We start from the raw sequence: 17046 nt of genomic DNA on the forward strand, positions 1-17046 counted from the left end.
ATCTTAAAAATGCAGCTTGTGCACAAACGCTTTTTGTAAATGAAGATTGCTCAGCCTCGGTCGCTGCTCTACCGGGTGCCGTTAGAGTTTTTTGTTTATGAATTTGATGTGCCGATTGTACCTTGGAGAGCGACATGGGTATGCCCTGCCAGGCATGCGATGGCTGCGGATCTTGAACGTGAAGATATTCATCACGGCGGTGTGCAAAGTTCACACCAATAACGACGCGGGCAAGCTCTAATGCGGGAAAGCAGCATCTGCTGTGCAGCAGGCGGTTGCTCTCTTGCGTAATTACGGCTGTAAAATATGTAGCGGCGGAAGCGGCAAAGCGGTGACGCCCGCCCATTGTCGGGGGAGAACATTTCCATCGGGATGGCCCCGGAGTTTTTCACACGCTTATGGATTTATTGTGGTAATGGAGAGCCCGGAAAGTATGGAGGACGGGGTTAGAGGGTCATTATCAGGTTGACCGTTTCACTGATGGGGTCCGCGTTAAGTACCATTTATGGCAATGTGCATCTTCATCATTCAAGAAGGCTGGGACGCCACCGGTGACCTCTAGCTACGAGTGTATGTGTGTGTCCTCCAGCCTGAGGCCACACTTGACCCTTCTTTGAGATGTTCGCATTTCATACAATATCTTTATTATCAAAATTGCAAAATTGTGCATGGAATATTTGGCCAACAAAAGCTGTGCTATGCATGCCCTTAAACGTTCAATGCGTACCGTTTTTTAAGTGATGGATGCGAGTGGTTTTGTCCAGACCTGACCCACATACCTTCTCACCAAAGTAACCGCATCAAAGCGTACTAAAGATGCCCGCCACGGCCCACTCAGCTTACAACAAGGTCAACTTGCCCTGCATAAACACACAAACATTCTTATTAGAGTACACAACACAAAACTAATAAATCAGCAGACTGATGTGCTTACACAAACAAATGCTGAGATGCCATGATAACTGAGGTAGAGGGTGGAGGGTGGAGATAATTTCACCCCTTCAATATGTGTGTGTGTGTGTGTGTGTGTGTGTCAGTGTGATATGATCTAATGAGGATGTTAAGCTGCCTATTGGATATGAAAGCAAAACCGAAATAGCTTTGTGGTGGCAACATCAGCTCCAGGACTGGATAACAGTTCCAGTTCACGCCAAGCTGAGCCAAAGCTGAGCACGGCCGCGCCGAGCCGGGTGCGCGCTGTGCGGTCCATGCTCAGGCCGTGATTCATCATCTCCTGTCGTTAACACACACTGATTGATCAATAATGTGCGGCCACGTTTGGAGAGCACACATTGAGTTGGGCCCATTTACTGCCTCATAGACCGGCTCGCTGGACAGGACCACACTGGGGAGCGACTCGCTCTGTCTATTAGCTTATCTTCTCAAGGACATCTGGCCTCCACCCCCCACCCCCACCCACAATACCCTTCCTCTCCTGGCATTTCCCTCCTCGGTCGCTCCATTTTCCCACTAAATCATTTTGTTTTGGGGCCAATGTTACAGATCCCGCAGCTATTGTGCTGCCATGTTACATAATGGCGGCTCTATTGTTAATGGATCAGTACAATGAGCGGTATGTAGCCGAGTTCTGCTCCATAAGCAATACGACAGCTCTGTGGAGGCATCCAGAAGTGATGCTTCAGGGCATAATATTCGGTATTATGGGCTGTGTCACTGCCGTTGTCTGTATGACATTATTTAACCATATGACAATTTAAATGTAATAGAAATAAATATAACAACAACTTCCTGTCATTGCCAGCCTGCTGCTGTGCAACAGGCTCCACCCCCTTGTGTCTATCCTTATTGAAAAGTGATAATATTTAGCGTGTGCTAAATAGCGGAGACGCTTCCTCACAGATTATTGATTGATGGCACCGTGCAGTGTTTGTTTTACTGCAGAGCTTTTCTTTTTGGGGGTGTTCAGGGCGGACTGCATCAATCATTGACAAAGTCTTTCTGCTTCTTTCCCCCAAAACTGCATCAGAGAGACAATATTTCACTTAAAGACGGCGGCTTATGTCCTTCAAGTGACCTTGTTCTTAATTACTGAAGCATGAATGCAGCATATTTATCTATGCTATCTATACACAGTACATTTGACGATGATTTTGATTCCTGTTGAACTGCCCCCCCCCTCTTAAATCACCCACTCAGCATGTCGAGCCCCCACGGACCCCTTGTCCATGTCGCCAAAGCCACATCGAACAGGCGCGCTGTCCCTTTAAACAATGCTGACGGTTCAAGATCAGGACAGTAAAGCCCGCATTAGCATTTTATATGCAATCAATTTGCCGCATGGTTTGCGTGCAGAAGTGAGCGAGACGTGTGTCACATAGCGATGCCACTTTGACACATGACGCACACACACACACACAGAAATACGCACAACAACAACAACCCTGAAGAGAAGCACACACACACACACACACACACACACATACAGATATGTCAACACACACCTTGTGGTCATGAGCGTGACATTGTCCCTGACCAGCCTGACACTGTCAGACTCGTTAACTCGTCATTTTTGTCCACTTGAATGTGTATTTACCTCTCGCTCACTTTCCCTCCCTCACACACACACACACACACACACACACGCTGTCTTGTCAGTCATCATCATGCCAGAATAAATTGTCCCGGCCAGGAATGGATGCGTGTGCGTGCGTGCTTTCCCGCTTGCTTATGTGTTAATTTACTTTGATCACACCAGACTGGAGCACCCACGGGGGGAAGAGAGGGGGGGGGGGGGGGGGGGGGGTGTAGGATTCACTGACAGCAGGTGTTTGGGACCTTTGGATCAGAACACATTTGATACCGGTGTTACAAATCCCTCATTCTTTCACATGCTAAATTAGTATGTCTTCACAACATTTATCCAACAGTTGCAGAAATTGCATCAAAATGTAGAAAAGTCATTAATATTAGATTTAATTGTGTTTTTAAAGCATGTCACAGTGAGCTTTTTTTTGCAAAAATGTGTACAAAAATGGCACCTTTTAGGAGTAAACGGTCATATTTCAGTATGTGGAATCAAACTATGGAATGGATTGAGTAAGGAAATCAAACAATGCACAACGACGAGCCAATTCAAGAAACAATACAAGCAGTTGATGTTTGCTAAATACAAGGATGAAGAGTCTTGAACCAGTCATGATGTGCTATATATATCACTATATTGACACGCACTATGGTACCCATTATGGCATTGGATGCTCATATCACAGTGTACTTTGGTATGGGACAAAAACTAAAAATTAAAAAAAAATAATTAAAAAATTTAAAAAAATTAATACAAATTAATAAAATAAATTAATAAATAAAATAAATTTGATGTATACTATTGACATAATATTTGCAAATGATGATTAATAAATGTTAATTATAAAAAGTGATATTGGATAATTCCTCACGGCACACCTGACGGTTTCTCAAGGTACACTAGTGGTTAAAAATCACTGTACTATGGTACCCATTATGTCATTGTATGGTCATATCACCTCGTACTTTGATATGTGACAAAAAAAATACAAAATAATAAAAAAAAATACATTAATAAATAAAAAAACTTTACTTATATTAGAAAGGTAGGAAGTGAACAAATGTAACAGTTACTGATTGTAAAAGTACCAGACGGAGGGGTAGGATTTAATAAGCTTTGCTTCTTCCTACTCCTTTTGAACATGTGGAACTGGGAACTGATTATGGGATGCATTCAATTGTAATCTGATGCATGTTCAAATGAAATTAAGCCACTCCCATGACCATATTTTGGGGTCATTACAAAAGTGTTGAAAAAGAGACATCCTCTCCGTGTTGGGTCAATTAATGGCTTCATCCTTTCCTTTGTCTTCCACCTATTTGACTCTTCTGTCTTGTTTCCCCTTCCCAGTGGAACATGTGCAACACTTTAACATGTACACTTACATCTCTGCACTTAAAGCACGCCTGCCAGCTGAGTACACGCATCACCCTGAATAATGTAGCATGCGCCGGTCCATACATAGTGGCTGCATAGTGTCGCACTATATCAGTGGTTCTCAATTATTGTCTGCCATGCCCCCCCCCCCCCCCATCCCCCGGGGGACAGAATTGTTTTCACGCTTCCCCCCGATTTGAAATATTATTGAGAAACTGATCATATGCCAAATGAAGAGCTGTGAGGAATACAAGCACATTCAAGATTCAAATGGTAGGTTGAGTACAATAAATGTGTACATGTTGGCAGGTCTGTATTCACACTGAAAGTATAGAGTGTAATGCATGTATCAGTGGTGGCACCTCCCTGATTGTAGAAATTCATTTCATCCGGTTGTCCTCCACCTGAAGATCACGTGGTTCATTCCTGCATTCTGATCCATTTCATCAATTGTACTCCTCATTTGTTTGAAGATTTCTTTCCTTTGCTTCTTTCTCTTCCTTTAGAGCTCCTTGATATCATTGTGAAGTTCTCTTTTTGAGGCTGTTATTCTGTGATTGTACATTTCCAATCCATGTGTGCAGGCTCCTTATGGTTGGTCTTACCAAAACCTCCTATATGTAGCTCTTGCCGTGACGAACGTGACGTCATGTTGTTTGTGGTGGAGCACTTCCAATGGGACAGTAGATGACAAAATTGGATGGGGTCCATGCATAGCTGAGATCTATGATGTATTGACGCCTGTGGCCATGTTCAAGCGGTAAAAGTGTGTCAGCGTTGATTCCAGACATATATCTATTCTTTTACTGGGGATTAAGCCTGTGTATGCAAAAATGTGTGTGTGTGGGGGGGTCCTGTCGCAAGACACTCAAACAAGGCAAGGCTTGTTTGAATCTCAAATGTAACATAATTGCGTGTTATAGAGTGTTATATCTTGTAGGGCGGCACTGCGGTCTAGTGGTAAACGCGCAGCTAGGAGACCAGGGTTCAATTCCACCCTCGGCCATCTGGGTTTTCTCCGAGTACTCCGTTTTCCTCCCAAAAACATGCTAGGTTAATTGGCGACTCCAAATTGTCCATAGGTATGAATGTGAGTGTGAATGGTTGTTTGTCTATATGTGCCCTGTGATTGGCTGGCGACCAGTCCAGGGTGTACCCCGCCTCTCGCCCAAAGACAGCTGGGATCATTTTGGAAATCCAAAACATGCAGCCACATCCAAATGCTCCAAACGTGGAGATGATCCGAAACCAGAAACACACAAACACCATAAAACAAATGCAATATGAAAGATTGAAGAAATAAAATTTCTGCAAATTCCAGACACATATACAAATTCCCCACAACTCCATGACAAAAATACTGCAAGTTCACACAAGAAAACGGAACTTTGCAGGACTACCAGCATTGCCACCTAAGTATAATCCATCTAATAAGACTTAAGACAGAATATTTTACAGTTTTTAATAATGATGTGTGGGTCAACACTGAAACATTGAGACTTCCCATACCAGTTCTTCATGCTCTCAAATCAAATCTCAAATGAAAATATTGATATTTTTGAGGTAACTGGTGTATGGTGGGAACTACTTTTTCTTCCGCCTTCACAAAGCAGTGTTTACACTGCAATTCGCCAGGGCAACGCGCTGCCCCGTGATCAGCCAGCAGAGGTGTGCGTGACACGTCCTTCACTCCACAGGCTCTGCCATCCGTCTGCAAAGTCCAAGACAGACACACAAACACGTGCACTCTGCTCTGAAAATATCTGCCGTGCGCCCCGCTTAGAAGTTCATTTGCAGTTGCAGATGAGAGAGAAAACGCAGTGGAACCTCTCGCAAAAGCGGGGCGCCTCGGCCATTAAATTATCCATCATGCAATTAGACTCTGTGGGGGGGGGCGGGGGGTAGACATTCATTAAGTTCTACATTAGTGAGGGTGCTTAAGTTAAAGTGATTGCAACATATTTAAAAAATGTCATATCACCAACTAATGTCTTAATTAACATCAGGACAAATGTCAAAAAGAAGCCAAATTGTCAGAGCAAGAACACTTCAGATTTTGCAAGACTTGGGAACTGAGGTTGGAGATCAGATTGGTCGGTTTGAGTTGCTTGTTAAGTTCTTGCATTGTTCTCCAAAACATGATCTTGCAAGAGAGACAGCGGGTGGGTGAGTTCTTTTCAATCCTACTTTGTTTTTACGATTTAAGCCCCGCAGGTTCGCCGCTTTTTTTTTTGGTTTCATCTTTTTCTGACATCAAACTATGAGGCGCACGTTTTTATGGCGGATGGGCGCACGGCAGAGTCAAGGTAGCTACCAAAAGGCCAAAAGAAAAAGGGAGATGCCGCAAAGCCCCGTAGGGAACATTGGGCCATGAAGGACAGCCGTTCCCAGATATTTATCATCATTATTTTTTAAACCGTTTCGGCTTTATTGGGCGTTTTGAAGTAGGAGGTGACAGGCCAGCCCCCAGCGCTCGGGTGCTGACATTCAGCAAAGGTCACTTTGTGTGGTCGGGGGGTGGGGGGGGCGTGGGGCAGCTGACAGAAGCTGAAGAAAAAAACCCTCCCATCCACACACTTTCCTTTGATTCACAGCCCATACATAAATGGAAATATTAACATATATATTCAACTTTAGTGACTTTCATATGATTTGCTTAAGGACATGCCAAAGCGGAGGTGGGGAGGGTGCAGGTGGGGGCATTAAATTCTCATAATGACACTTGGCAGTGTTATGTAATGTTATTCAGACCATTTTTCATCGCAAATTCATGTCACACTCTCAATCACGACGTGACGTTTAGACCAGGAATGGCATGTGAGACATAAAATGTCATTTCCAGGCTTTAGAGTATATTGGTATGTAAGACTCAACCACTAAATTTAAAGAAAAAAAAATGTACATATACAGGTCACACATGTCTATGTTTTAGTCTTTTTTTTTTTTAGTTTATTTTTTCCAAATAGCGTCAAACAGTAAGCGTAGTACGGCCATTGCCAACTAAATCAGGCCACATCCCGAGTCCTCTTGTCCACATATTTTCTCAAAAGCGACTACGACAAATCTAGCTACTTTTTCTGGCGTCGCTGGACGGCTTTCTGGTATATGGCTTTCGCTAAATTTTAGAATTTTGTATTATCGTGTTAAACGATGCCATGTTTCAAACAATGAGGTTTGTTTATTTGGACATGGAGAAGTTTGGGATGACGTCACCATGACCAGCTGGTGACTTCCTTATATGGGTGTGCCCGGGTGCAAGCTGTACAAGCTCAGTGGGACGAATCACAGCGGAGTGGGCGTGCCCGGAGGCTTGACGTTGGTGGAATAAATGAAAACAGATCGTTTTGGAAATCCAAGAAAAATACATCTGGAACAGGTGCAGATTCTGGAAGATCTAGAAAGCATATGTAGCTGCTCTATAGGAGTCCACAACTCAATACAATTTAAGACAAAGAGTTCATTTGTAGTTCTCAGCATAACTAAGGTGTTTTTATTCACCTTTTTTGTCTCTCCTGTGAGGTTGCTTTTTTTTGTGAGGTTGCAAATCAACGTCTAATGGAAATAATATGTAAATTAGCCAATGACATCATCTAGTGACTTGTAGGAGAGGCGATAGTAACATTTCTTGCCGAGGAGTTGGCAACAGTGAGTATAGCTTGTTAAACAGCGGCTTACCATAAACGTAATTCATCGCCTTCCTCAGCCTCCTCCTCGAAAACCACTTAAGTCGTCTTGACAATCATCACGATTGAACAGTGTCACGTCTGGGCTTTGGCATAATGGCTCAACCCCCGAGGATGCAGAGAGCAGAATCCCAATGCAGGTAAAAAGGTGTATTTAATAGTAAATGAAATGCAGTAAGGAAACTAAAGCCACTGACACACACAAAACGACAATGATCCAAGAAAAGGGTGAAGCGCACACCTGAACGACATGGACGTAACCCAAATTAGAAACACGTGTGGGTGAGGAAAACAGAACAGGACAAAGCAGGAAGTAAATGCAAAATAAGTCCAAGCAGAAACTAAAGCCCAAAAAGGGAACATAAACAAATGATTACACAGGAACCTACACAGGGCGTGACAGTACCCCCCTCCTCAATGGCGGATCCCAGACATCCTAGAAAGTCCAAAGTCAAGAAGAGGGATGGGTGGTTTGTTTATGTTCCGTTTTTTTTTTTGTCATTGGCTCGTCACCATCAGGGGTCGCCACTGGTAGTCAATTGCATGATTTGATTTGGCTTATTTTTTATGCCAGATGCTCTTCTTGATGCAACCGTCCCATTTCCACCTTCAATGCAATGGACGGGTGTTTGGGCCCTGGCCAGGAATCAAATCTAATTCTTTAATTCATTAATTGTATAAACATAATACTGTATAAATTACTATAAAATACTTAGTACTTAATAAATGTCCCTAAAATATGTGAGTTAGTTGTATTCCGGACATGAACAATTGTTTATCTACCACAGAATTGTGCAAAAAGGTACAGTAAACCTCGGATATATCGGATTCAATTGTTCCCACTGGTTTTGTCCGATATAAGCGAAATCCGTTATATGCGTATACCGGAAAATGTCCGTTTTACGCATATATCGGATTTATATCCGGTATATGCGTAAATCGGATTTTATCCGTTATAAAAAGGCACTTCCTTGACTATGTTTCCAATGTACCTGGACTGGGCAATGAAAAGAGACGTAAGGTAATGAGAATTGAACTTTATTGGACTCTGAGCATAACAAATTGTTAATTAAGCTAGGCCCCGTTACGCCCGTCAGGCCTACGTTATTTCCAATAGTCAGGTTAAGATCTCATTCACTGCTGTGCTAGTATTATTGACGTCACTCACTTTTATATTTGTCCTAAATCTGGAGCCAGGAGAAAGACAATAGCCAGTGACATCAACAAGATTAGCATAACGATGCGGCCATCCGATATATGCCAGGGAAATTTAATGGAAATGCATTGGAACGGGACTGGAGATTTTGTCCGAAATAGGCGAAATCCGTTATAAAAAATCCGATATATGCAATGAATTTTTATTGGAAATGCATTACAGAAAAATCGGTTCTTTTTTATCTGTCCGTTGTGAGCGAATTTCCGATATATCCGAGTCCGATATATCCGAGGTTTACTGTAATTGAAACAAGCTTTCAACTGCAGGGGCTCAGTACAAATGTCCCTGCAGTCGTGACTTTCCTGGCCTTAAGAAAAAACACGGGCAGTGGAGACAGTGAAGGTGGAAAGGAATGGAGATCCATCTTGGAGAGACGGGGCAGATAGTGAAGAGAAAGCAGGAGCTAAGATTCGTTCTAAAATAGTGAGGAGGAGAAGGAGGAGGAGGAGGAGGAGATGGCGGAGATAGAGAAACACAAGGAGTTAGCTGGCCAAGGGGAGGGGGTAAAACAGACAGGTGGGCTGATAAGGAGGACAAAAATGGAGGAATGAAGTCAAGATCTGAGATGTAAGGAGATACTGAGGAAATCCACTAATGAAAAGTCCTGATTTGTGTGTTGAATTAATTTGATTGAACTTAACATTTTGGATCGTATCCACACAAGACTTCCTGTACTTCAGGTAGTCACTTTGGTGGGAGAGGTTGAGGTGGTGTTACTTGAACTGAAGAACAGTTGTCGAGTTCACGTGACGATACAGTATGTCCTGTACAGTCTAACTAATGCTGGTTTTAAAACTGACGTCAGAACTTGCTGTATATTATTATTATATAAGCAGGAAGTGATGTTACTTCCACATCTCAAGGTGACGAGAGGCCCGAGACACAGCAGCTTCAAATATGAATTAGCACGCACACACATGCACACACACACACGCACACACACACACACACACAGCCTCAGGGTCATGTTGTGGTTTCCTGCGGAAGTATACATGTAAGATTAATGTCATTGAGGGAAGCCGGGGAATGCTAATGTCAGGCAAGGATGGGACATGGGAGTGTGCGCCGAGCCAGCACTCTGCACTGCAGCGAGGCTTGCGTGCCGTGTCTCGCACGGAGAAACACACGCATGGAGTCAAGAGGACGCTTTGAGGAGGGGCGGAGAGCTTGATACCGACTTTACATGGACTATTGACTTGTGACGTGTAGGTGTGAGATGTAATATTTTCTACTAAGTTGCATAAACTAAGACATCTTGTAAGAGACCTCGGTTGGCATCATGGATCTGTTCCAGAAGGTCTGACTCTAACCAAACTAACCACATACATTGGAAAAAATGCATGCATGCAAATTACAAGCTAGTTGCTATTAGCCTTTTCCACCACGATCAGTGGATCTACTCGAGTTTTTATAACATGTGTAGTCCTGCAAAAAACATTTATTAACCAAATTTACACTACTTGTGTTGAGTCTGCACTCAATAAGCCTAATAATCTGGGGTCTCCAACCAGTAGCTCATGAGCTACCGGTAGTTCCCAAACATTTTTCAAGTAGCTCTCCAAAGGGATTATTCATTTGGTATCAATTCCTACACTGACAAAATTAGACAGGTGGGTTTTGGCAGTAGTCCGGAAGTCCTCAGTAACGCCTGGGAGTGTGACTTATCAATTTGGAGTGGGCAATGAGTGGAATACATTAAAACAGACCATTTTTTTAGCAATGCAAGGAATTACAGCTGAATAGGTGCAGATCCTGGAAGATCAAGAAAGCTTTCTGTGCAAGTTATTATGTGCAACTGCTCTACGGGAGTCTACAACTCAATACAAAGGGCTGAAAAATGAGCATTATAGGTCCCCTTATAAGAAAATGCATAAAAGAAATAAAAGTGAGACAAAAATATTCAGACTTTATGGCAAACAACCAATGAACTGAAATCGGCTGCTGATCAAAAGTTTAAAGACTTTAAAAGCCAAATTTTTGGCAAAAATGTAGATTCAATGTTATTTTCTGTCAGGTATTCACACTTTCAGGCCAAAAACATTTCTCACTTTGAACGCAGTGGAATTTTTTAGATGCATCTTGCAGCAATATTGCCTGTTTGGATTTTGCACAAGAGCATCAAACATGGAAGAATAGTAAAAAGTTGTATTCTCTGATGAAAAAAAAAGTATAAACTTTATAAACTTTTTTGAGATGATCAGGGATGCATTTTCCTTCAATGGAACAATGCGGCTTCAGGTTGTACAGGGGCGTCAAACAGCAGATGTTGAAAGGGACATCCGTCATGACTGAAGGCCCTCATCTGTGTGGTAATAACTTTTTTTTTTTTTTCAAAAGGACAATGCTGCAGTTCTTCAGTTCAGGACGTCTCCCAGTGGAATAACCATCCTGCGTGTTCCCCTTATCTAAATCCAATTGAGAACATTTGGAAATGGATGGCAAGGGAAGTTTACAAAAATAGACATCAGTTCCGGACAGTGGATGCCCTTCATTCGACATTCCCACCAACCTCCTGGAAAAAAAATGACAAAACATGTCCAACAGATTAACAGAGTCCATTTGTCTAGGAGTTTTTGAGTTGTGGTCTTGAACTTTTGGTCAGTCCATTTCACTTCAATGGTTGTTTGCAATAAATTTCTTATTCAAAATAGTTTTTGTCTCGCTCACATTAGAAGGTCCTTAATATCCAACAGTGCAAAATCCAAATTCTTGCCCTTTGTCAACTGTTTTTAAGACTTTAATCAGGACTGTAATCATTTTACAATACGCTACTGCACTCATGCATTATACCGAGAGCTCTTTCTTTCTCAACGAGAAACCTAAATAATTAGTCTTTGTGACCTTTGTGGCATTTTGGGGAGATTGTGAAGCCGTCAACAAGAACATGGTTGTGGAGACGCTAGTGCATTACTGCATGTAAAGACAGACTGGAGGAGAAAAGTCCCTGCAAATCAGTTTAATTAAAGAGTAGCGATGCATGAGATTGCATTGGGAGCCTATGGTGTAAAGGATATGATTACACAGGCATGCACACACAGATTGGGGAGACAAAAAGAAGCAAGGTGGAGATTGTTTTTGAGGGAAGGGAAAAAAAAAAAAAACAGAAGGCGCCACTATTGCCTGTGGTGGTTCTCCGCAGGTTGCTCTCCTGGTGTTTCCTCCCACCTTGACGCGGGCGGTGCGGAGAGCCTGATTAATACTGTCATCCGTGGGGTGCCGGCAACACACACCTGCTGTGCATCCTATGTGGTCACTTTCGGATGTGGACTCACTCAGCCACATTTTCGTGTCATAAAATGAAACGCGCTCACCGCACGTTTGATTGCTTTTGCGTTTGACCTTTAGGACGCCACAACGTGAGGATCATGAGTGTGATGTAATGTGCGTTAAAACATGATGAACTTGATGAACGGAAAGCTGAAATGACAAATTAAGACAAATGACGAGCAGAAGATCATTTGTGGAAATGTGTCATTAACTGTGGAGAGCATGGATGAGATGCTTCCATGCGCACCATGACTGACATTTCCTCATATTTGACTTATGTATTGCAGTACATCACTCAGCCGGGGCCGTGCAGTCGGTGTTGTTCACTTTGCAAATGAAAGTGATGAAAGTGATGAAAGTGATATGACCTGCAGCAAACAACAACAACAACAAAAAAAAACAACAGCTTCTTGTTAGGCATCTCTTAATTGCCTCATTTGGGAGAGAAGAAGAGTTGGAGGAGGGAAAAGTATGGCAAAGTTTTTTTTTTTTTCATTTTTAACGACTCCTGACACTCGTTAAGTCATTTCAGTCTGGTGTGTGTGTGTGTGTGTGTGGGGGGGGGGGGGGGGGGGCAGCCTGATTAGCATTGTGCCCCATGTTCCGCTGCTGTGACTTCTGAGAGAGGCTGTGACAGAGCGAGCATTCAGAAGAATCAGAGAGAGAGAGAGAGAGAGAGAGAGAGAGAGGCAGGAAAAAGGAAGAAGTGCTGGCTCAGCACTGTGTCATGGAAGGAGACGAGAGGTGCCCAAACATTAGGTACACCTGCACGGTGATAACAATGACCTCAGTTTGACACCATCAGCATGGTATTACAGTAAACCTCGGATATATCGGAAATTCGCTCACAACGGACAGATAAAAAAGAACCAATTTTTCTGTAATGCATTTCCAATAAAAATTCATTGCATATATCGGATTTTTTATAACGGATTTCGCCTATTTCGGACAAAATCTCCAGTCCCGTTCCAATGCATTTCCATTAAATTTCCCTCGCATATATCGGATGGCCGCATCGTGGCGCTCCGATTCGCCGAATCGTGACAGGCCGCTATACGACGTCATTTGCAGCGTTTGCAGCGTTGCCTGCGCGTCCAGGTACATTGGAAACATAGTCAAGGAAGTGCCTTTTTATAACGGATAAAATCCCATTTACGCATATACCGGATATAAATCCGATATATGCGTAAAACGGACATTTTCCGGTATACGCATATAACGGATTTCGCTTATATCGGACAAAACCAGTGGGAACAATTGAATCCGATATATCCGAGGTTTACTGTACTTTCTTGTCGCCAACCAAAACACGGCTGTATCACATGCATACATGGGCAGTGTGTACTTTCCAAAGCACTACTTGAAATACAAATATCATAAAATAAAACTTTTTTTTTTAACTCATGAGGATGTACACACACACACAGACTTCGCCGATAAGATAAAAACTACACTTGTGTGTCCCTGCAGAAATTGGTCATTAACTAATGCACAGTGCCCCCGCCACAGTTGGTGTCACATAGGGTGTCGGAGGTCACAGATGCAAAGGTGCAAAGGTCGCTTGCAGAGTTAGCTACACTTCATCCATCTCTGTCATGGTGTCACACACACACACACACACACACATCTGTTATTTTGCATTGGGGGCTTCTGTAAAATCACACAAAAACAGCCATGTTGTATTTTCTCTTTCAGTCATCCATAAGCAAACATGCCCAATTTACATCTGCATGCTTATTATGATATTCATCTCCTCCTCTTGACTGTGAGTGATGGTGTTGTAAGCTTCAAGTGTCATCTGGAGAGCATCTATAGACAGAAAATTGGTTTGTATTTGCCCCCTAATGGCTCTTGGGGGAATATTGCCATCCATCTTGATAGGCGTCTGCACTTAGCATGAAGAGGAGACGTACAACGTTGCATTCAAAGAGTACCCAAGGAGGCGGGGTTAGGGGAGAGCGGGAAAGAAAAGCGATAAATGACAGAAAGGAGAAGAGAGAGAGAAAAAGGTGCATGGGTGGGAATTGTGGTTCCTGTCCATTGACTCCTTTGAGTGTTACAACAGCGAGGTGATCGATTCCCCCCCCCCTTCCGCCGCTCACTCACTCACTCACTTTTATCAAAGCCTCCCTCTCGGACCTCCACGTCCTTCATCGCCCTTCACACCACCGTCCTTGGCTTGGTGTCCCCCCCCCACCCGCTATACCGTCCTTAGATATCATCTCCCTCTCTCCACCCTCCATTCTGTGCCTATCTAATCATGTTCAACCTTCAAAATCCATTTTTCCCTATTTAAACATATCTCCTCCCTCAAAAGATACGGCATGGATGCTCCATTAAGGGATGCTGGAAACCGTGTGGACTAGTAAAGGAAGATGAGGTAGAATAGAAAGAGATGCGCCTGTTTTGTGAAACAGTTTAAAATCTGCCTTTTGTCTTGTGGAAATGGTACACAACGGCAAATTTAGCAAAAAAAACTGTGTCCAATTGCTCAGTTAACACCCGAAGTTAGAACCCCACCCCGTTCTTAAGACAATATTTGCTGTACGTTGTGTCATAGATCATTTAACCTCAGGGTAATCACTTAATCTAAAAAAAAGTTCTGCTTTCAAGATGGCTGCCTGTGATGTTTCACTTCTTTTTGAAAGCACTCGGATCTCATCTCAGACTATTTGCAAACTCTCAGGTCCCACCCCCCCCCCGCCGCCTCCCGCATCACCGATGGTGCCTTCACTTTTCTCTTGATGTACGCCTTTTGTCTTCTCCCTCTCATCCCATTTTCCATCTTGGCCTTTATCCTTTTGCTTATCTTCCTGGGCGCACTCGTTCCCCTGCGTTTTTCCTCTCTGACGGGTCTCTTTTGTCCCGCAGACTCGATCATTAAGACCGTTTTTTTTGTTGTTTTGAAGCTTTAAATCGTTACAACGCAGGGTGACCTCAGCGATCTTTAACTTTCAGGGGTTTGGACTTTGATTTGAGCAAAAAACCTGAATTTGGAATGGTATGATCTTCTGAAGGCTGCACGGTGGACAAGTGGTTAGCGCGCAGGCCTCACAGCTGGGAGACCCGAGTTCGATTCCACACTCGGCCATCTCTGTGTGGAGTTTTCATGTTCTCCCCGTGCATGCGTGGGTTTTCTCCCGGTACTCCGGTTTCCTCCCACATTCCAAAAACATGCTAGGTTAATTGGCGACTCCAAATTGTCCATAGGTATGAATGCGAGTGTGAATGGTTGTTTGTCTATATGTGCCCTGTGATTGGCTGGCGACCAGTCCAGGGTGTACCCCGCCTCTCGCCCGAAGACAGCTGGGATAGGCTCCAGCACCCCCGCGACCCTCGTGAGGAAAAAAGCGGTAGAAAATGAATGAATGAATGATCTTCTGAAGGCTGCACGGTGGACGAGTGGTTAGCGCGCGGGCCTCACAGCTAGGAGACCCGAGTTCGATTCCACCCTCGGCCATCTCTGTGTGGAGTTTTCATGTTTTCCGTGTGCATGCGTGGGTTTTTATGGGTACTCCGGTTTCCTCCCACATTCCAAAATTGGCCACTCCAAATTGTCCATAGGTATGAATGTGAGTGTGAATGGTTGTTTGTCTATATGTGCCCTGTGATTGGCTGGCGACCAGTCCAGGGGTCAGCTGGGATAGGCTCCAGCATATGAGGATAACCGGTAGAAAATGAATGAATGATCTTCTGAACGTTTAATTTTAGGAACCCAAGCATAATCCCTCACATGTTCACCATAGCATGAACCACAAAGTCATATTGGGAGTTGAATCATTTGCGAATCATTTCTGTGATTGATCAGACAATTTCTCAAGCAAACAGTCCCTGGGATTAGACATATTAATTCCGGAAAGGCAAACAAAGATATTAACATCCAAACGGCGCTTCCTGGTTTTTATCCGGAACCTTCCAGTGAAAGACACCTGCAGGTTTGTTTGACAAATTTGTGTGTTTTTTTTGGGCTGGAAAGCGATTAGCTCCTTATGACACGCTCACTGCGTCCTCTTATTGTGCTGCAAGGAGCTCCTATTGGTGGAGACCACCTCGGGTTCACTCTCTAGTATCACTCCGATTAATTGCATCACATTTAGTTGGCTGAACGTCGCTGCCAACACCTCGACTGATGGAGATAAAATGGAAATAGAAAAGACAGTAAATGTGATAATTGTAATCCTATTAGATGCATAACAATATCCTTACAGCCTCTTTTCACTTGCCGTTATTTCTTAATGTCAAGTTCTCCTACTAAGCAGTTATTCTTCTTTTTTTGTGTATTTTTTTTTTGTGTATTCATGTAATTCCTATCAAGCCGTCTAATGATTCATTACGTGAAAACAAGCTGGGAGGCTGTTCAACTTTTGCTGGTTACTCCACTTCATCACTTTCATCCCTATTGATCCTAAAAGTGTAAAGTAAAAGGGGGGAGGGGGTGGAGTGTGTTTTGAAGGTCTCCCACCTCCTCCACTTCCTGTGCGGCTCTGCGAGCGACCGAGCCGCTATTGCTTTATGGCAATGATTGATGAATGGTTGCCAATGTGGCCATTATCATAAAGGCCCTCCCTTGCATTCAACACCATTATTCTATGTCACTCCAAGCACCGCCCCCAAAAAACACCACCCCTCCTCAATTTTAACGTCATTTAGCAACGTCCTTAATGTGAAGGCTGAGGATGGATCGTCTCTCGCATTTGTGAAGCGCCCTCCATGTGCTCCGCGTACAATACGAGAGACGTTATTACCGTCTTTGCCACCAAGTGTTTACCATTGGATGCCGTAAATGCTGAGAGTTGAAATACTCGCAGTTGTAAAATCCATACTGTACAGTACATCCACAGATTAATAGCCCGGTGGCCGTCGTGCACGGGGCGAGAGAGACAATATTGGAGTCAGTGGGGAGTAACAAGCTTATTAAGTCTGGAAAAAAAAAAAAAAAAACGGGACGCAGTCGTTGG

General features: G+C 43.4%; 1 protein-coding gene across 1 annotated transcript in view; it reads left to right on the plus strand.

Annotated features, from left to right (window-relative positions):
* Positions 1-17046, plus strand: part of fgf11a (fibroblast growth factor 11a) — a 39057-nt gene that overhangs the window by 1922 nt on the left and 20089 nt on the right. The window lies entirely within an intron of this gene.

Source organism: Doryrhamphus excisus, chromosome 3 (genome assembly GCF_030265055.1).
Source record: "Doryrhamphus excisus isolate RoL2022-K1 chromosome 3, RoL_Dexc_1.0, whole genome shotgun sequence".
Lineage (NCBI taxonomy): Eukaryota > Metazoa > Chordata > Actinopteri > Syngnathiformes > Syngnathidae > Doryrhamphus > Doryrhamphus excisus.